Source organism: Triturus cristatus, chromosome 5_2 (genome assembly GCF_964204655.1).
Source record: "Triturus cristatus chromosome 5_2, aTriCri1.1, whole genome shotgun sequence".
Taxonomy (NCBI): domain Eukaryota; kingdom Metazoa; phylum Chordata; class Amphibia; order Caudata; family Salamandridae; genus Triturus; species Triturus cristatus.
The window spans coordinates 409394667-409417280 of record NC_140588.1 but is presented as its reverse complement, the minus strand read 5'-3'; the positions used below and the strand labels follow the sequence as shown (position 1 = coordinate 409417280).

The 22614-nt window shown below is 44.4% G+C and overlaps 1 protein-coding gene across 7 annotated transcripts in view; it reads left to right on the top strand.

The window, feature by feature from the left end:
* COBL (cordon-bleu WH2 repeat protein) overlaps positions 1 to 22614 on the top strand; it is a 961684-nt gene that overhangs the window by 299849 nt on the left and 639221 nt on the right. Inside the window, exon 1 of one of the 7 annotated variants that reach the window (XM_085607311.1) lies at positions 13094 to 13442. The exons of the other annotated variants lie outside the window; for them this stretch is intronic. The gene's annotated coding sequence lies outside the window, so the exon portion shown is untranslated. Of the gene's footprint in view, positions 1 to 13093; positions 13443 to 22614 lie in introns of those variants that run through there. 7 annotated transcript variants of the gene reach the window in all.

Genomic DNA, 22614 nt, shown 5'->3' with positions numbered 1-22614 from the left:
CAAACCGCATCTTAATGAGGGCCCAAGTGTGCATGGAAGGTGTGTCCAGTATTGCCTCCCAAGAGAGTGATGTTAGAGTTCCAAGATATGCACATACATTTACTTCTTGCGTCAAATTAAATATGTTTGTGTGCCTGAAGACTGGGCACAGGGTTGGCTGAAGTCAGTGCCCTACACTGGTGGCTGCCCTTGGGTGAAGGCCTTATGCAGTGAAGTACACAAATGCAGTAGGGTTGAGGGCACAAGACTTGGTGTAGGGCATGCCTGAAAGCCACTGTATAGAGCCATGTCCAGAGTCGACCCACCCCCTCCATGACCTTCATCAGCCATGAATGGCTGATGGCTGTGCCCATTGGATTCAGCAGCATGGAGAGACTGGACACAAGGCATGGTTAAAGACCAAATCGTGTGGCCAGTGGACACTGAAATTTTCTGAAGGATGTGTGCAGTCGGTTCAAGGTGTGTGAGGACTTGGCGCAGTGGCCGCATTCTTCACTTAGTGACTGCTGAGCATGGCTGAAGGCTGCGTGCAGTGATGTTGAAGGTTTTAAATATAAGTACAGTAGGCCACACCCAGTGCATAGTGAAAGTTCTGCAGGGCCAACGTCTATGTGCAGGGATGTTGGGGACATATGGACTGGGTGGGGTGTGGCAGGAGGGCGTGCTCTTGTGCCGTGTTGAGTGGCCATTGTGAATGGATAAAGTCTCTACTCAGTGGAATCAGGGGATAGGACACCTAGTGTAACCTAAAGCTAAGCCATGTACATAGTGAATGCAGGACTTTCCCGACGGACATGCACAGTGGCACGGGGCACAAGGACAGAACTCACAATGTGGACAAATTCCCCTACACACGATGTCTGTAGCGCGAAACAGAAGACCACAAGAAGTGAGATCGAAGATAAGATTGCTCCCCCAAGGGCATGGCCGGGTACGACTTCCTGTTCCAAGTGGCTTCTGCGAATGACCAGAAGCTGTATGCAAGAGGTTCAGGGTGGGGCATGAAGACTGGGCCCTGGGTGTGGTTGTGGGTAATGCCCTGCACCCACCGGTTGCTGCCTACAGTCAAAGGACTCATGTTCAAGGCCACGATGATTGGACACAGGATATCACCTAAAGGCATGATGCTCTGTGCCAGCTGGCAATACTGACTGGCATCAGGGTCACGTGATTTCATCTGTGACGTCACGTGTGCGCTCAGGAGCAGTGTATTACAGAGGTGGTTGTTACATTTGCATAGATACTCTTACAGATACATTTTAAGTGTTCAAGATTGGCGTCGTACACTGCATCACAATAACTCTATTTTTATTTGGGTAAGTCGTCCGACTGCTTCTAAGACAAGCCTAACAACCTTAGCTTGGATTGTTAGGCTGTTATGTTTTTAGTATTTTACATTCAGCCTATGGCTTCTAATGCTAGCTGAGGCATGTGATAAGGAGTGTATCATCCACACCACGCCCTTGGCAGTGCTCCACAAACAGCAGCGCGTGCAGGGTAACCCCTGGCAGCTGCATCTCTGTGGAAGCGTCAAAAATGGCGCGGTGTTCGTGCGCACTGACGTGTGCGGGTTCCTAAAGTTCCTGCTTGGAGTAACGCAGACTTTGATTGGGGAGTGAAGAGAGGCTCTGAACAATTGGATAAGAGAAATATAATCACGACGGACCCACTGACACTGTAGATCCCTTCAGTCTGTTCAAGGCACAGGTCCGCTGATCGTGCGTGAAATCCAGGTATCCGTAGTGGAGTCGTCCACGCTTGGCACTGCACAGCACTTCGTGTGTATTACGACATGCACTTTTGCATGATATGTGGCGGTTGAATAGGAGGTGCGTAAATAAAAAGAAACACTGTTTCCGTGGCTGGTTATGTCATGTTAGCAAAACAGTGCCAAACACTGCTGTTCAGGTCCGCGTGAACCGGGCTGCCTGCTTGTCTAATGTCCTACAGCCTGCCATTGTGTTTACCTGCCTTACACCTGAACACTGCCTGGTGCTTCCTGCAGCCTGCTGCACTGTGAGAGTGTTTTCCAACTATATCTACATTATGCTATGGTATAGTGTAGCAGTCCTTGATGTAACAAGCATTGGCAAAGCCAGTTCCTCAGGCTTCAATATGCTAACACATGCAACCACTGACATCCAAGCAAGAGTCTATTTGTGCCTTTAATCATTACAACCTCCCTCTGTGTGCTCCTCCCTTGTCTGTGCAACATTATTATCCATCAGGCTTGTATTGCTGCATGGCCCCAGTGCTGAAAGCTTAGGGAACTCTAAACTGTAGCACCACAAATTGAAGAATGAAAAACAGAGTAAAATGTAGGAATCACAGAAACAGGAAGGCTGCATAGAGACACTGCACAAAGAGCCTGTGGGCATGTTTGCATGTGTTTACACACTAAATTCGAGTCTGTTGACATTGCCTGGACTTAGAGCACCTGTACCCTTGACTTCATTGTTCATGCACTGAAAAGAGAGTCAATATTAATGAAGTCAGGCAGACTGACACATCGTACAGCCAGTAGCTAACAGTGGTACTGAAATAATACTTTGGCCTGATCCGAAATGTGAATCACAGTTTTTTCAAGCAATGGCTGAAGGAGACTTACCAAAGCAAACTAGTGACTGAAAGGGGCTGACTCAAAGCCCCTCCTTGAATATGTTTTTGGTTTTGATTACACTAGCTCTGTAGATAAATAAAGCTGTAGTAGCCAGGCATAAAAATGCACCAAATTGTTCATTTAAAAAACAAATAATGTGTTTTTGGAAAGAACTTGATCCACTCGAAATAACAAAGGTTTGAAGAACATCGTGCCCAGTTATGGAGAAGATGAGAGAGTGTTGGTAGTTTGTGGCTTGAAGGTAAGTTTATCCAGCCTGTGACATATGACCCAATGATCCTCAATAGAATAAAGCCTGTTGTTTGGTTTATAGAAATTCCAAGAGACAGGAGGCAGGGGAACTCAACATGGAATTGCATAACCATGGAAAAAGAACAGGGTGCTCAGGAAAGGTTGGTGCCACCTTAGTGCTAGAGGATATTGATTAATGTCATAAAGCACCTTCTCTAGTACAGTCCACGCGGGTCCAGGGGTGAACGAAGCATCCACATTGACCACTTTTTTCATTATCCCTTTTCCCCATAAGGAAAGAAGAAAATGATCTTCATGTACTCGCCTGGAATTCAGTGAATGTGAGATCCAAACTTGCAGATGGCGTGAGTTTATATCTGGGATTTATGGGAGAAGTGGCGTGCTCCACACCTAATGAAGTCATAATTTGTCACTATCACAAAGTAGCAATAAATACATTAATAACAGATTTCAATGACACTAGAAGTCTATGAACAAACCTTTTATAATGGCATGTCATATAAATGCACCTTTCCTTTTGGCACATAAAGCTTGACTGAATGGTGACATACTGGCATGCCACGGAGGTATCTGCACTATGCGGGCTATGTCAGCCGTAAGCGAGTTAGTAAATGACGAGGCTTTTGCACATCATATAACACTAAAGAAGCCTCCAGTTTGATAAATCAACATATACAGTGTTAGATTTGTCCACCTAGCATAGAGCACTTGTAACTGAAGAAAGACATCAATAAGAATGCGTGACTAAGTGGAGGGGTCCCTCCTAAAAATTTGTGACACTCTTTTCAAAACTATGAAGTTTTATGAAGTGTGCAAAAGTTGAGAAGTTTCCAAATAAAAATTATTTTGAAGAAAAACCTGCAAAAGTAAACTTTGCGACAAATATCCTCCTAAAAAATCAACGTTGAGAGGGAAAAAAATAGAAAAATCTTTAAGGTTTTTTGGTTTGACCTTGGACGGTGTCAGCACTGATGGGAACAATGCTCTCTGGATAACAAATGATGAGGGGGCTTGCCTGTTGGTGATGTTGTCTCTCTGTGCTACCTTCAGCCGCGTGGACTGTGACCGCCTTCTCCACAGGATTGTTCCAGTCTTTTTTGGCTGGAAGGTCATAGAGAGTGAATTTGATGTCCTGTATTTGTAAGGAGCAGCCACACACATGCAGGTAAGTGTGGTGAGGCGGTGGGGCCGGGTGGGGGGGATTTCAACAGATGACGTTGAGGATAATTAATGATTTATTTAATTTTCCCTCGTGGTCGTCTGTCGAATGGGTCTGCTTTTTAAGGCCAGTGTGTCCCTCAAGCATCGGGTGTGCACGTGGTCAGAAGCTACTTCCTAGAAATGAACGTTCCAAAGCCCATCTGGCCTCATCTAACTGTTGACAATAGGGCACAGTTGGTATAAGTAGTGATGAATGCCTGGCTGAAGTTCTCCAACGCATTACATGCCAACCTGCCTGCCACTCAGATACATCATATGAAGAGAGCGCATAATGCAACAGTCTGTCTGGTTTCATGCCGTAGGAAAAGGGATCATATTTGTGCAGCCAGAAGAGTTCTGTACTTCATGTGGGTCAAAGAGTGGGTCTGGTTTAAGCTGGACTGCTTTGTTTTAAATGCATTCTTGACATTGCCCCTTCCTTGCCTCATATTCATGCCTGTGCCTCTACCAGGCACCTGGACCACTGGCACAGACCTGAGAAGTGTGCATTTTCTTGTTGACTTCCCCACTTTAGGCTGCTACTCAGAGGGGCAGGCTTCCGTGTTCCGGTCCAAACTGTTGGTAGTCACTTTCTCTCCATCTGCAGCAATACAGACTACTGGATGTGTGGCTTTCAAAAACAAAATCAATTCCTACCATTTTTCAGTGGCTAGACTGCGCCAAGACAGACCCCAGAGTGGTGTGGACAGTTTATTAAAATGCAGTCACTCAGACACCTTTTGTTGGAGCCTGTCTTTAAACCTTGATGCGATAAGCACAGAGTGAGAATGGATGTGATAGTAAAGCACTCTTACCTCAAACCTATTGCATTACGAGATCAAGTCAAAATGCCCTTTTTAAACCTGTTCTCTTTCTCCGTTTGGTTTACTTGCTCACATCTGTTTGTGTGTGCAGTTCTAATGCTGCCCACACCCTATTCCGTGCTCTGCGTCCTATTATTTTGTTTAGTGCACACCACTGACTCGCCTTATTGATTGAGTAGGATTTACTCGCCACTTGAGCGCTGCACGTTGCTCAGTGCTCATGGATTCAAGCTGGCATTAATCCCACCCTCCAGAGTTACATGATAATACCATTTCTGCTGAGATAGACCTTGGGATAACATCTCCACCCAGGCATCTGCTGTCCACAAAGAACCCGGAAGTACTAGATCTCCAACCTGTTCATATTACGCGTCCAAGCTGTCATTTTCTTGCTGATAACAAACCTGCAATTATGAGCTCTATACAGAGAACATAAATAAGTAAATGCACATAAATTAAAGTGTAGAGTTCTAAAAATAACTTCTGCCCACGCTTTAAATAATTCACCTTAATTAACATTTTGAGGTTTTAATTGTGTATTATTGTGTTTTACTGATTGTCAGTGGGACCAGAAAATAACATGGGGGTCCGAACTCTCCCTATTATCTGTATCATGTAAACACAATTACATGTGCGAGTCCTGCCCGGTTACATTGTGTTATGTTACTGGGACTTTGTATGACACAGCGTTTGTAAATAACCTGGCCTTCTGGTTCTTTTTACAGATTTTAGTCTGTGGTTATGTTTTTGCCTGGTAGAGTTTCTCCATTAGGAGATTCAGTCCAAGTAATGTTTAATTTGGGTGAGGGGTTTATAGAGTGAGGGTTCCAACCTTCCAACCTAACCTGTGTTTATTCTGAGTGCAAAGTGAGTTGTCTTTGCATTTACTATGACTGGTGGACCTGGGAATGCTTCAAAATGCTACACATCCCCGGGGGAAGCGTAACAAGGACTAATGTCTTTACATTGTGACTTGTAGCGGGGGGTGGGGTAGATTCTTGAGGTCTTTCTCATAACACATCATCTATTGTATGCCTGACATTTAGTTAGGTCCTGGTGAACTCTTGTGAGACACATTGAACTTGTATTCCTCAAGTGACTGAGTTTGACTAGCTAGGCTTTAGTAGTGTTGCACTTAGCTAGGTGTTCTTTTCCGAATTGGTGAGTTCCTGATGTGCAGATTAGGTTCTGTGTAGGTCAGTTCTTGTAAGAAGATTATCTAGGCCAGGGGCTCTTAACCTTTTGACTTCTGGGGACCCCCAGTTAATAGTTATTGGAATCCAGGGACCTCACTGAGTCATTATTGGAATCTGGGGACCACCACTTAGACATTACTGGATGCCGTCTTAAGCAATTTCAATGATTAAAACCTTAAAACAATACACAAAAATATACAAACAGGCATTCATCAAACAAATACACAAATGATTAAATATTTAATTTAATTCATAAACAAATATAAAAATTAAAACATTTTTATTTTCATGAGAAGGTTGGGGCGTTGTTAAATTTAATTAAGGCCCTCCACTTCCATATTGCATTCCTTTTGATGCATTTACACTGCGCCCACAAATCAATTTGAGGACACAAACTTACTTTTTAGCCTCTAATTTCACATTCCTGAACATTTATGCAACATTTTAGGATTTTCAACTTTACGTTTTGCTTCTTTATATACACTTTATTAATCTGTTAATATTATTTAATTTTTAAGACATTGCGGACCCCTGAGTAGGCGTTGAAGACCCCCAATGGTCCCCAGACACTAGGTTAGGAACCACCGATCTGCGTGAAAGCTCCTAATGCCTACATGCCAGTGATAAGCTTTTGTCCCTGATCTGAAATGAATGGTACAGAATTTACAAGGTTGATGGCATTGCATCCCGAGTAAGTCTATAGTGAGATTTTTCCAATAATAATAATAATAATCCACATTTGTAAAGCGCGAACAATCACCTGTAAGGATCTCTAGGCGCTGGGGGCCGTCGGGAAGATTAAACAAACTATTGCCCAGAGTTACACGGTGCTGGGCTAATCTGCCACCGGCGCCGGGGATTGAACCGTGATCCCCAGATTCGGAAGTCAGTCGCCCTGGCTGCGGCACCCCACCTCTTCCAGCCCTGGCCGTGGCACCACACCTCTTCCAAAAATATATACTGAACAGTAGGTCCTGTAAAATGCCCTCAGTCAGTGCTGAACAAAACATGTGCAAAGCATTTTCTGGAGCAACTAGGGGAGGGATTGCTTCTGTTTTCCTACAACAGTTAAAGCTGCTGCATACATCAGAGACATTTCTAGAAATCAACTGGAGGTATGCAACATTACTGTCACACTTTCTGGCAATTTCCAAAAATGCTTGTGACGCGCAGTAGAAGGAACAATTGTTAGTGGCCACCTAATTACTAGATGTGTTTCCCCTTTGGCGAATTAGTGTAAGGTTTGTAATGACTCCATTATTCCTCGGTCTTTCAGTAGGGCTGGCCAGAGTGTGGCCATGAGTGCTGAAATGTAGGGGTGGTTTAGGGCATCACAATTGACACCTACCCAAAGGGAAATAGGCACAGAACACCAATCGAATTTCAATTTGTCAAGCCAGTAGTGACCAGGTGGTATATATGTGTAGAAACAAAAACAAAAAATTGACACTATTGGTCATTGCCAGGCGTGGAAATTGCCTGTGACTTTAAGATGGAATTATACAACTCCTAATTAGTTGAGTCACCCATCTTTCTGCTTTTTTACCACACATTAAGTGCTACATCATGCTGATTGATTTAGTCTTTTGTTGTCATCTGATAGCATTCAGAAGTATGTAGAACTGTGGATTCCAACTGCACCAAGGCCCTCCTTACAAGTGGCAACTTAATTCTGATGTGGCCAGTATCAGTAGTTACCTGCCCCATCAGAATGAGTAAATCTGTGGAAATGTTGAAGATCTATCAATTTCTACCCGGATATTTTAGCAGACTCAACTACGGCAACACACTCTACGCTGGCACCACCCAGAAACTCGTCTATAGAAACAGCAGAACATCCAGAACGCCTCTGCCTGGCTCATCCTGAACATCCCCCGCCGCAGCCACATCACCAGTCACCTGGGAGTCCTCCACTGGCTCCCAATCAACAAAAGAATTACCTTCAAGCTCCTCGTGCATGCCTACAAAGCTCTTGTGAATACCTTAACCACCGCCTCTCCTTCTAAACATCCACTAGACATCTCCGCTCTTAATGGGCCCTGGCCACCATTTCACGAATCTGCAAGACCTCAGCTGGAGGAAAATCCTTCTCCTACCTTGCTGCTAAGACCTGGATCTCCCTGCCTCTTCTTCTCAGGCAATCACTGTCACTGCCGCAATTCAGAAAGGACCTCAATACCTGGCTCTTCGACTGAACCGCAGACCCCCCCCTCTTTACCCAGAGCCTTGAGACCTTAAGTAGTCGCGCTCTACAAGAAATCTGATTGATTGCTTATGATCAACAGGTGTAAACCATTGCTTGTGAGACACCATTTCTGACTTATTTCTTATGTACCATATTTTGTTCTGGTTGATTGTATCCTTTGTCCGTTACACTGCTTCCTTAGTTTCCTCGATTCTTACTTCTGAGGTTCAGCTGGTAATCAATTGCCAAAAACCTACCATTGTTGGAATGTTTCTTTTCATGATTCACCAACTGAACATCACTTTGAAACCCAGTGGGTGGAGTTTACGCTATGTAAAACAAATGTTAGATCCATAAAAATAATGAGTCGGCGGAGCACAGGAAGAGATTAATATAAGTAGCATTCAAGGAATGATGTGCTGAAACTCAAAAAAGTGGATCTGAAGTTGCGAAGAAAAAACTGTTGCAATAGTTTGCTGCTGTGATTATGTAAAACAGAGCAATCGCAATGGTAGGTGAGTTCTAAATAATTCAAGAAAGACAACCATGCAATATTTAGAAATCAGTGCAGAATCATGATCTTGACCGCTCAGTAACAGGTTCGGAACAATTCAGTGGAATGAGGAAGGGCTTGGACTGGAATTTAATAGGTAGATGTGTGTATCAGAAAAACTGCTGACTGTGCAGTGGCTGAAATTCCTAATCTCGCATGCACCGATTCAGTGCTCAATTTGTGCCAGCAGGGCCCGTGCTAGGCATGGGCAGTGTGGGCAGCTGCCCAGGACCCTGCATTCAGCCCTCCAACTTGGGACCCCGCAACAATGTGACACAGCCAGGCCACGGCATGAAAGGTACCATGTTGCAAGTGCGCCACCTTAAGGGGCCCCCTCCACTGACCTCACTGCTATGGTGTAGCAAGGGGAACCCGAGGGGAGTAGGCCTCTAACCACACCATTCAGAGGCACAGAGGGATGGCTATTGCCCTGGTGTTTAGCTCCCTGGCAGTATTAACCCTCTCTTGAGATAAGCAACTCTCACACCTTAGCAAGCAATGACGAAAAATAAAGCACAATGGTCGACCTTCAAGTTATATGACCTGTATACCATTGCCAAAACTCTCTCAGATATAAAACCAAATAACCATTAGAATGACCCCCTCCCCTCAAAATGCTTGAAAAGAATCAACCACATTGTCGTCCCCATATGGACAACAATAATCAATGCCTCACTGTCTCAAGGCGCCTTAACAGATTGCCTAAAAACAGGTCAAATCCTCACCATCATAAAAAAAACCTACAGGGGACTAGGCAGACCCAAACAATTTTCGACCAGTGACCAATATTCCATTACTAGCCAAACTACATGAAAAATGCGTGCAACAACAACTGAGCCACCACATCACTAATTTCAGTCTGTTGGATGACTGCCAATCTGGATTCAGACCCGGCCACAGTACGGAAACAGCAATCCTACACATAGTGGATGATGCACTACAGGCTCTGGATCACAATGAAATATGTCTACTAGTTCTTCTTGACCTGTCTTCTGCTTTTGACACGGTAAATCATGAAAAATTAATAGCCCGGCTTGAAGACAGGATGGGACTATCTGGAAATGTGCTGAAATTGTTTAAATCCTTCCTACAGAACAGAACGCAAAGATTCTTGGTCAACCAGGCGCTATCCCCGCCATCCCCAAACTCGATTGGAGTTCCACAAGGCTCAACTTTATCTCCATCACTATTCAACATATATGTCGAACCCCTTACAGAAGTTCTCCAGAACGCCAACATCTCCCATCACATGTACATGGATGACACTCAGATCTACATTAAGATCTCCTAGCTGGATGAGATCAAGACAATGAATAATGCCTTAAAGGTGTCATTACATTGGTTAACTAGCAATCATTTTAAACTAAATGCGCAAAAAAAAGAATTCCTATGAATATCCCCTCTAAAATGCTCCGAAGATGTGGAGAAGTGGACCAAACTGATCAAGGCACTAAATTGCACCCCTGTCCTAGATGACTCGACCAAATCACTAGGAATCACGCTGGATAAGAACCTAGACATGCAAGCCCATATCAAATCAATGACGAAAATTGCCTGTTTTCACCTGAAGTACCTTAGAAAAGTCAAACCACTCATTACTACGTCAGACCTCAAATTGGCAGTTCAATCCTTAGTTATATCAAGGATTGAGTATGGCTGTACAACATTAACCGGACTATCTAAGATCTCCACACACCACTTAAAGCCTGTATCCATGCGGCCGCAAGACTCATCACAGGTTCAAGAAAATAAGATCACATTTCTCCACACTTGAAGGCGCTAAACTGGCTATCATATGAAGCCAGAATTCAGCTTAAACTGGCATGTATTACCCACAAAGCGCTCCACTACAAAACACCAATGTACTTAGCCCAGAAAATGTTGTTATCCAGTGGAGGCAGACCATCTCGGAGTGCCAGAGACCTGTTGCTGAAACCTCCCATCTCTCAGAAGAAGAAAACGTATGACAGAGCATTCTCCGGAGCGGCCCCCAGAATCTGGAACTCACTCCTTCCAAACATTAGAAAGATTCCAAACATGTTGACCTTCAAGAGGGAAGCGAAGATCTTCCTAATGAGTAAATCCCTAACCTAAACTACAACTGGTCATCATCTACATGGTGGTCAGTCGCTAGGCGATGCCTAGTTCTTTCAGTTATGGATGCATCCTACTCAAGAAAGATCGCAGAGACACCATAACAGTCCTCACAAATGATCGAAGAGTTAGTGCCAATTAGATCTGATATAGGAGTTTGCCTCAACAAGATAGTAACGTATGTACGGATAACTTCACAGATCGCTATTAAGGCACCTAAGACGTACATTAATACAATTAATGGATCCTACTCTTGTTATTGTTGTAACCGATACGAAAGGTACGCATCGGAACCATATGTATAATACTACTGCTATACCTGTTGTACTGTAAATTACATCATGTAACTGTAAAGTGCTCTGATACCCATGGGTCATGTTCGCGCTATATAAAACACAATAAATAGAAATAAAAGCTGTTAAGAGGTGCTTAGAGGTGGCTGAGAGGGAGGGGCTGTAGCTTCAGGAGCATAGGCATCTATTGAAATGCAAACAGCCCTGAATGTGTCATGTCTATGCAATTTAGAGAGGCCTGGCACATCCCCTTTCTGCCCAGGGCCCCAAAAACCCTAGCACCGGCCCTTTGTGCCAGGGCCCATTTTGGAGACCAGTACTGACTTTTCATCATTAGACTTGAAAAGGAAAAGTAGGAGGAAGAGAATGGTCGAAAAATAATGACAAAGAAGGGAGAGCTGCATGAAAAAAACACAAGAGTGAGAGAAAGAGACAAGAAGTGAAGAGAGGTGGAAGAAAGAGGCATGAGACAGAATGAGAATGAGGCAGCAGCTGTGGTTTCCTCTTGAGGGCGGGGCAGTGTCACCCCCCTGCCCGCTTTGAGCCGCTGTAAATGTGAACAATATAATGGCAATTAAATAACTTTTTTGCCATTTTATTTTTCACGAGGTGTGCCACAGCCGTGCGTCAGCCCGCCTCTGAGCTGGAGAAATAGGGGCATACCCTACTCTCTACTGCCGATTGCCAGCATGGAGGACTAGAGGAAGGCTGCCCAGACACTGCAAAGCAGGCGTCAGTTCGGGCGGCTGTCTTGTGACGTCCAACCTGACATGCGCACTTTACAGGTCTCCGCGGGGGGAGATCAAGCACAGGTGTCCAAGGCCTGATGGAGCATCTAGCCAGCACGCTCCATCCAATCCTGGCTCGGCTCTCATGAGGAGAGCAGGTCAGGATTGCTTAGGGAAGATTGCACTTCCAATAGTGCTCTGAGCCACAGACAAGACACGGAGGACGCAGCCCGGGTAAGTACATTAATTTTATTATTTATTTTATTGCAATGCATGTCAGTGTGTTTATTTTACATGCTTCTTTTATTGTGTGTTTTGGGAAGCGGTGGGGCAGTTCACTCACTCGCCTTACCACTCTCATATGTCACCAGCCGCCCCTGCCGGAAAGCCTTGGTATTTGGAATTCAGCAGCACTGCGGCAGGTTCAGGAAAAGCTTCGGGGCCCTGCGCTTTTATACACAAATTTACCAGCACCGTCATCATACGGCTTTCCAGGCCAGCCACCTCATGGGAAGCAGTCCAACAATCCTAACACATTCCAATATAACTAGGACCCGCACAATTATTAACTAGTGAAGACACCAACATTTACGGATATCTCCCAGGTTCTTGTGGGAACGAGCAACCGCGGATCGTGAAGCATTTCTCACGAGTTTATTTTCTGAGAGAAACTTCAGTGCACGTGATAAGCGAGCGCTACAAAGCACATTGTCACCCCAGGGCGGGAACGTTCATTCTGACGTGCATTATGTACTAATGGCCATATGTCGGGTTGTGTGTGTGACGTTGAACCTAGTTAATAAGTAATGCTGTTCGCATTTTATATAGCTTCAACCACAAATTATATGGCATCATTGTAAAACCAAGAATAATCTTTTTTTTAAAAAGCGTGGGTAAAGTCACTTTTCCTGACGAACACCATCATCACATATGTTGAAGCATAAGGAATTCTCTGTGGGCGTGGATATCAATAGTGCAGCAGGTGCAGTAGCACCAGGGCCCACTGTACCCCAATTAGTGGTTGTTTTATACTATCAAAGCAGGGCATGGGAGCCCAGTTCCTTTTATGTCACCAGGATGCCTGGCATCTTTTCTACGCCCCTGATAATTCTGAAGTTAGCGAACGCACAGAAGCGGATTATGAAATTGCAGCCTGCTGGCAGCGTGTGCCAGGCTTAATGTAAATGCGCCTTCTCCCTGGCGTGGGAGCCGCGTGCAGGCTGCGCCGGGATCGGCGGGACGTGGAATGCTGACGGGCCGGGATCCGCGCGCTGCCTGAAGTTACATCACACAGCCCCATTAATGAGTAACCGGGAGAGGTGGAGGGCCAAAGGGCTGCGCCAGGTACACCGCATCCTGCTCCGGCGACGAGCACACGGGCCCTGCGCCGCACGGAAAGAGCAGCGCTTCCCTCCCGCCAACTGTGTAATCTTGTGACCGCGGAAAGCAAACTCGGAACTCAGGAGCTCCCTCCCGGATATACACAAACCCGATCCGGTGAGTTGTTGATTTAACCCTGCGGGCTATCTGGCCGTTCCCTGTCACCAAAGGATTGCACTTTTTAAATTGCCGTGCTCGGCTGTGCGTGCTTTGAAAACTCACAGCCCCGCGCCAACTCAAATCAGTGGATGGACTCGTGTTTTTAGCGTGTTTATGGGGAGTAAAAATACGCTCTAGGCTTGGGCGTTTTGTGATTTACAGAAGACATACTTTATTATTTGTCCATATTGGATGCTGACAGCAGCACTGCTGTGTACGTACAACAGATGTATACATGTGGAACGTGTTGCTTTTCTACAAAATGCTCTCACCAGTTTTTTGAGACATTTGATCGCTGCAATAAATACCAATTGTTGCAATATTTTTAGTTTTACTTAAATAACTTCTGACGTATTTGGGCCCTGCAACTGGGAACGCGATGTAAGATGTTCGTGTTTAGTTTAGAAGGGAATATTGCTTTTCGATAGTATGGCTTCTAGTAAAAATGTAATGCTTTTAAAAATATGCTTCTTTATTGCAAAATAACTTTACGCCGTTGGTTACATAGCTGGCTTTGAACATAATTTATAAACACTTGTAAACATTTTGAACGGCGTAGGGAATAGATTTACTCAAGTAATTTGGTAAATTGCTGACTATGGAACAACGAGGCTTGTGTTCTGCTCCCGGCACGTCGCTTGACCATAGTGTGTGATTCTGGGCATAGCACTTCACGGTTTTGCACGACACCTCGTTCATGTACCATTGTTGGTAGCGCTTAGAAACTCGCTAAATGGCTGTTTCTGTGGTATAAAAGCTTAGTATGAAGTTTGCTATAAAAGGTGGGATATTTATTGCGTCTGGTGGGCTCGGTAATGAACAGGATACGGACGTTTGTCGCAGAGTGACCCCCTGATGTGAATGGAAAAAACCCGGTCACGTGCAAAATGACCGGTAGAAAGAAAGTCGAATGGTGGAACCCAACGATGTATTCACGATTCATATAGCACATGGTCACGAGGGCCAGCAGGTGCGCTGCAGGTCAGCGCTGAGAAGGGAGTTTGGTAGCTCATCCTCAGAGCAATTAATTTTGCAGTAGTGTGCACAACCTGAGCTGGTTAAGGCACTGGGACCAGATGGGACCGATCCCAGGACATTAATGCGGCTTATTGAGGCGGCGGCGCCACCGACACCGGTGGCTCATCGCAGACAGGCACTGAGGGCAGGTGTCGCCGCAGTGCCCGGACGGGCGGATCCTGGGAAGGGGGTTGGGCGCTGGCAGATGCTGACCAACCAGCTCGACCTGCGTCGGGGGGGGGGGGGGGGGAAGGGGGCACCTGATTGGGATCAGTGGTAAACAAGGGGCTAAGAGAGGGCGTAATCGGTATTTAGGGGAGATTAGAATAGAGGGACGTGTTTCCAAACAAAACCATCCAAGGTGTGACAGGATGACCATGGCCGTCAATGAAGGCAGAGCGATGGATGGAGACACCGTGAATGGCGCTGAGGCCTCAGGCACTGTTGTGCTCTAGGCACTTAGAGAAAGCGGGGTTACTGTTGAAAAGATTGGCTACAAACAGACTGGACTCAAAGTGGTGCGTATTACACAGACAGTGGGAGACCTTGTGATGAATCACAACAGAAAGATTCTTAAACCCTCTTTTAACAGTCATGTAGATTAATTTAAAATCTGACCTATCCACGTTGAGCGTTGAGTCGGTGTGACTTAATCCTGTAGTGACCCTGGCTTAATTTTGATTTCAAGGACTGCTCCAGGAATACTCCTGCTTTACTATTGTCTTACTCCTGTAATTCAGACATACACCAGGAATAATAAAAATCTTTGTGTATTGGCATTCATTTTTTCGTCCTGATGCTGACATTTGAATGGATAATGGTTAAGGTTGAAACATTGACAATTAGGAGTGGACTAAATAGAAATATGGGCATTTCATTTTATGGTAAAATGGTCACTTGTGTAACAATATAATAAATCATCACCAGTATAAAAATATTTCAAAACACTTAGCAATTTTTAACATTTTTCACTACTGCGCTGCTTTCAACTATGTGTTTTTACTTGTTTTGGGAACTACAAAATCTTCAGAATTGCCATAGGTTTTGTCTCTGTTCAGACATATACAAAAACGGTTGCCCTTTTATTGTTTTCCAAGCAAATATTTTATTGCTTAGAATTTAACTATTTTCTCTGTGACTTAATATTTTGAACGTGGGCCGTTATGAGAAAATACCATATTTTGTCCCTACAAAAGTTTTCAGCCTCCAGGTGACATCAACATGCCCCAAGAGGCTGAAACTGTAGCAAAATGAGCATGTAAAATAGCTAAACAATGCTGGAAGAGTGTCCAGGAAAGTGGCAGTTGGCCCTCGACTGGATCCGCTCCTTCCTCTCCGGCAGAACGCAGAGGGTCAGACCCCCCTTTCCTCTCGGACCCTACACCTACCACCTGCGGAGTCCCCCAGGGGTCCTCCCTCAGCTCAACGCTCTTCAACGTCTACATGGCTCCACTCGCCCCCATCGTCAGAACCTAGGGACTCAACATTGTGTCATACGCAGAGAACACCCAACTCATCCTCAGCCTATCCAACGAACCCAACACCGCCAGACACAAATTTCGAGAAGGCATGGAAGCTGTCGCCAAATGGATGAAAAACAGCTGCCTACAACTAAACACCAACAAAACGGAAGTACTCATCATGGGCTAAAACCCAGAAGCCTGGAACGACACCTGGTGGCCCCCCTCCCTCGGAAGCCCGCCCACCCCAACGGACCACGCACGCAACCTGGGAATCATCCTGGACTCAGAGCTCAAAATGGATCGCCAGATCAACTCTGTCTCGTCCTCCTGCTTCCACACCCTCCGCCTCCTACGTAAGACCTTCAAATGGATCCCCCTCGAACACAGAAAGACCGTCACTCACGCCCTGGTCACCAGCAGGCTCGACTACGGCAACGCACTCTATGCCGGAATAAACAAAAACCTCACCCGCAAGCTACAGAACATCCAAAACGCCGCCGCAAAACTGGTCCTTAACCTGCCAAGACACTGCCACATCTCACAGCACCTGCGCACACTCCACTGGATCCCCATCGAAGCTAGAGTCCCCTTCAAGATGCTAACCCACGCTCACAAGGCCCTCCACGACACTGGACCAGCATACCTAAATAGCCGACTCAAATTCCACGCACCCCAAAGGACCCTACGATCAGCCCAGCTCTCCTACGCCGTGGTCCCCCGCACCAGAAAGACCAGATCGGGAGGCCGCACCTTCTCCTTCCGCACGGCCAGAGCCTGGAACGACCTTCCGCTCCACCTCAGACAGATAATATCGCTCCCCATCTTCGCAAGAAACCTCAAAACCTGGCTCTTCGACAGACCCCCTCCTTGATGGGCTGGAACCTGCAAACCCCCCCCCCCCTCCCCACACCCCCCACCGCCTTGAGACCCTTACAGGTGAGTAGTCGCGCTTAACAAACACCTGATCTGATTTGATTTGATTTAGTGCAGCCATGCATTCATTAGGGACAATAAACGATGGAGACCAGTAATGGTCGATGATGGGCCTCCAAAGGTATGTGAACTAGGATCTGAGTCTTATAGTTATCAAATCTGAGGACCCCACTGCAGCAAACAAACTCACAAATCTTGACTAGAGTGAGGAAAACTTCTCTGATGATATCTGACCTTAGTATCGTACCTACTTATTAAGCCACACCTATAAAAGGGTACAGGGAGCACAAAGCCATTTTGTATAGTAATTAAGTGTTTCTGGTAAAAAAAATCCTTTATTTACGTGTGCCAAAAGGAATCCTGACAGGCTTAATGGGTTTACTGCAGCGTATACCTCTGCCATGAGCGTGGTGGAATGAATTCACTTCAAATGCGGAGGAGATATTGGAGGAAGAATTTCTCTAAAGGGAATATGTTTTTCTAGTGGCCAAAGAAAGTTTTTTTGCACATCAGGGACATTTCCCCAGGGCTTTAGCCTGCATTCTGTTGTATTACACTTTTTGGAAATGGGAGCCTGGGGAAATATCACAAGACAGTCTCAGTAGCATTGTTGGAAACATGCACCTGGTGAAGTTTTTCAAGCATACCATGTTTGTGTATTTCAAAAACTAATAAATCTGCACCCGTTTTAGGAGTACTTTTACAGGTGCTGGTTTATTACGTTTTTTGAATTGCTCCAAAAGTGGTTTCAAGCATGTATCATAGCTGACTTTTCCAACCAGTAGCTCGTGAGAGACTGGTAGCACTCCAGCTGCTTGTTAGTAGCTCTCCTGTGCACAAACACGCCTATTACATTAAAAGCTTTTGCCTTCTTGAATTAATACATGTGTCAAAAAACTGAAAAGTGTCGATTCAAGATGAAAATGTGTGTATTTTCAGAACTTATAACTAATGTTTGGAAAAAAGTGGTTTAGTTTGGAAAATATAGTTAAAGCCAAACTTTGAGTGTTAAATAATGTGGCCTTCGGGAGACTTATCACTCATAATATTGCACTGGTGCCAGGGGCATTGCAGCCATGGCCGCTGTGTATTACCCAGGGAGAGGCATTCCAGACGGATAAAACCTTTTTTACCCTATTGCTGGCAACTGTGCCTGATCACTGCTGACCATTTTGCGTGGGATGGGGACTAATGTAATATTTTCTGATGTTGTCTCAAATATAACAGAATAATATTAGTAGAGTAGGATGATTTTCATTGAAAATAAGTAGCTGATGTTGCAAAAAAGGGTTGGAGACACGTTATTAGATAACGCTTTCCTATCACTTATGAGTAACAAAGAAAGAAGCTACTCTGTTTGATGTGCATGGTTGATTGTGTTGTCTTTTTGAGTGGTGTATTTTGGAAGATTTTTCACGCAATGCTTAGTGCTTGGAGGTGTACTCCAAATTTGTTGTGGAACATGTGTAGCTGCAGATGAGCACAGCATGCAGGGAGATGCGTGCGGGAAAGAGGTGCTTTTGCATGCACCTGCCCTATTACCGTATCAAATTTACCACTTCTGGTGACTGGGTTAGCTAATATGAGAATAGGATGGAGAGGTCTGTGGAGTCCACCAAGGAGCAATGGAGGCAGAAACCTAAAGGAACACCACCGTAGAGATCTATAGCGTACACTCACGAGCTGTGGAAGTGGAAGCCTCGGAATACCACATTATTGGTTCTAGTGGGTCTGTGAAGTCAGTTCACGAGTGGTGGAGGCAGAACTCAAATGAATACAACAGACACCACAGTAGTGCTCTATGGAGTCCACTGAGGAACCGTGGTGATGGGAACCTGAAGCTGCATCACTATTGCTTCTCGTGCAAAGATTTCTAACTTAGGCACAGGAGAGCAGAGTCAGTTGCAACTTTACAGGTTAAAAAGCTGAAACCAAGTTCTAAAGTCATGAAAGAAGTGAAAAAATAAGAAGATATGTCTTTCATTTCTTTTGAGAAAGAGGATGTTCCAGTCCCTCACTCGGCCAATTGAGAATGCCAACCTAAAAAAATGTTTTTTTCGTCTTTGGGGTATCCAGTAAGATTTTGTTGCAAGAGCGTAAAGCTCGCTTTGCGGTGTAAAGGCAAATGTAAGCTGTCAGAAAAACTGGGGAAGTGGCATGAGCAATGCAGTGGACAATGAACAGTGGTTTAAAAATGTTCTCTTACTGATTGGCTATCAGTGTGCTTACTTGAGTATGGGGTGATATGATCCTGCCGCATTGAGTCCATTAAGAGTTGGGGAGCTGCATTTTGTGCTACCTGCAGACAATGCAACAATTTATCAGGCAGACCAAGGTAAATAGAGGTACCGTAATCCGGGCAAGATTGAATATGGGCCACAATCACAGCTGAATGGTGGTCAGAATCTGTGCAAGTCAATATTTAGGAAGTAGTTTTAGCAGCCAATAGGAAGAACTTGCTGTTTTGGAAATCTGGATTTCTAAGTAATATCAGAGTGTCTAAAGATCCCACGATTTGGCCCCACTTCTCCAGTGGTGGCGGCGGCATGAGACTTATCGATTACTGATTGGCACAGAGGGCATGCCTTATGATTTGTCTCAGGCAGGAGGTAGGGAACCAGTGGGCTCGAAAAAATATATCACTTGCACAGCCTCTTCCAGTTGAGTATCTTGCTGCTGCAAAATGTAATAGCTTTTGTAAAAAACCTATTTAGTGGGTTTTATGACTATGAATCTGTCCTGTCATATTGAATGCCTTGTCATAACAAATGTCTTTCCATATTGAATGTCTTGTGATAGCACTAGCAAGTGTTTTGGTGACTGTGTGCTTTATAAATGGATATCCATGGTCACTAGAGAAAACCAATTCTCTCCTTTTCCTTGCCTCCTCTTTTTGCATCCACTTTGCAGACTAGTACAGTTTCGGTCATTTTTTCCCCCTCAGGAGTGGTTGCTTGTATATTTTTGATATACAGCAAAAGATGCTTAATCAATGGAAACTTTGAGAAACTCTATGAAGTTTAGCATTCAAATCGTCCCATTTAAAGTTTTTCTTCAATTTTCCAACATTCTGTCATGTAGTCGTCTTTTAAGCAAGTGGTTAGTTAAAGGAACTTTTGTGGTTTTGTGGTGTTGGGTATACTATCTCAAAATTTCCATTTTTGTTATTAAATGCGATTTCCTCTCTATGTATGGGAAACACGTCAGGGTAAAAAGTATGTGTCACTTGGTAAACCTAATACCAAATCCTGATGACAAATCTCTGTCAATCGTGTCAGCCACAATTGCGTTAAAATAAATGTAGAAGCCCTATTGAACTTTTCTGCCACATTTCAGTATCCAAAAATTTCCAGTTAGTAAAAATTTAGCAATCACCAATACTACTCTTCTGAGTACTAGAAAACTGTGACCGTTGTGGAGTTTTAGGAGTACACCTGGAATTCTTTGAGAATTTTGAAAAGTAAGAAAGTTGCTCCTAGAATAGTGTTTTAGGATAATTCTTTGACTTTTTACCTTGCCTCTTTTGAATTAAGTTCATAGATGTCACTGAAGATGCAATATATTTTTTGGTAGTCTTGGTACTCGGAAACAACCTTTACAACACAGTCATTACATCGCACTACCTTTACAACGCAGTCATTACAACACAACATTCTTTACATCGCATGCCATTACAACGCAGCCATTACATCTCATGTCACTACAACGCATACCCTAACACTATCCAACACTTATCCTACTGTTGCACTCACTGGAGTGGGAATAGTAATTTTTACCCCTACACTATCCAACACTTACCCTAATGTTGCACTCACTGGAGTGTGAATATTAATTTTTACCCCTTCACTATCCAACACTTACCTTACCTGCAATGTAATGGTATGCGTTGTAATGGTATGCGTTGTAATGGTATAATGCGATGTAATGGAATGCGTTGTAAATGTAGTTTCTGAAAATGCGTTGTGATGGCATGTGATGTAAAATCTTGCATTGTAATAGATGTTGCAATGTAAAAACTGCGTTGTAAAGGCATGCGTTGTAAATGTTTGCGTTGTAACGTCATACATTCCTTGGTACTACCGAAATGCGAGTGATTCAGGGGATTTATGCTTTTGATCCTGAAAAGTCAAGTGCTGCCAGAAGCATCAGGCATGTAACAGACAGGGAAGTATACATTTGCCCAGTGTTGAGGTAGCAAATGTGTGACCCAGGTGAGGTAAGTAGAGGCCACTCATGGAACGAGCTATGGAAATAATTCCACACAAAAATCTATGTGGAAACTCAACCTTGTTAGTTCTGCAAATGTATTAATTGTACCTGCTATTGCAAGCTAATATGGTCAAACGTCCTTGAGTTTCCAAAGCTAATAAATGCTTTAACACAATGACCCATAAAGTTAAAAAAGTGGTGTGATTTAGTAGCACCTTACAGAAAAAGTTGGTACTTGAAGAAGAATAGTTGGGAATGACATTTACCCCATGTTGTACATGGAAGAACACCGTGAATTAACTGAGAATCAGTTAATTTGAGAAGTAGACCTGTTTTGAGCCTAAACTAGGGATTGGATTCTTCCTAATTAGGTCAGCGGACTCGATAATTCTCGCCTCGGTGCCTACTCTAACCATGGATCCCACTCAGCAGCTTGCTTAATCTCCACTTACGGCCCCATCAGCGCCGGGGATGCTTGTCTTCACCTTGGAGATGCCCAGTAGGGACCATCTCACAGGGAAAGCCAGGATGGGTTCCCCAGCGGTATACAGCGCCGGGACGCCTCGTTGCTGGGGCAGCTGTGCGCTTTACAAGTATACAACATTTACAAGTATACAACATATGCTGCACCTGCCTACTCTTTGATAGTACTGGTTGCACCTTTTCTTGTGCCAGTTCTGCTATTTCTAACTGACAAGGTCCCTGACTCACTTTGTATCTGACTGTGTTCATATAATGCTCGGACGTAAACCTGCCTTTATTGTAAAACTTTAGAGATTACTATTATGGTTCCTTGAATCATTTACTATGACACTTTAGACCATCTTGGCATTCTTTGTAGCAATAGTTATTAACATTCCCTCCCAAATTGTCTGTTGACAGGGCAGCTTCTTTTCGGTATTTATAGTTCTGAGGTTTTTGCTTGTGGTTAGGTGGCAGTCAATGGTTACTGGGCAGCGTTCCTGGGGCGTGCCGGTGTTTATCATGGATGTCCCAGGGCATCCAGTACTCCTGCACCCAACTTGGATAAGAAGTTACTCTCTTCAGCCACTTGGCGCGCCTGCATACAGGCCAACATTTCAGAACAGGACAGTGGGAGATTGTGAAAAACATAATCGCAGGAATGTATTTTCCCCATTAACTTCTATTGAAGCAGAGGCAATTTCAGGCCTGAGACAGCTAAAATAAAGACATTTTTATCCAAAAGAATCCGGAATCTCTCGCCTGGATCGGGTCTGTTGGCACGTATGTGCCTGGGTTGGAGGGTTGATGTGGAACAGTCAAGGCTTATTCTAGGTGGTGGTGATAGTGGCTAGAAACTTAAAAACTGTTATGCCACTGTAAATAGCACACACAGAACTCTATGTACAATCACTGCTATCACGTTAATACTAGACAAGAAGAATAGGATATTCTGGATACAAGACCTGGCCCCAACAGTGTGAAATAGCTTAGTAGCTCCTAGCTTGCATGCTACTGTTTGTACATAGCTTTCAAACCAATAGGAC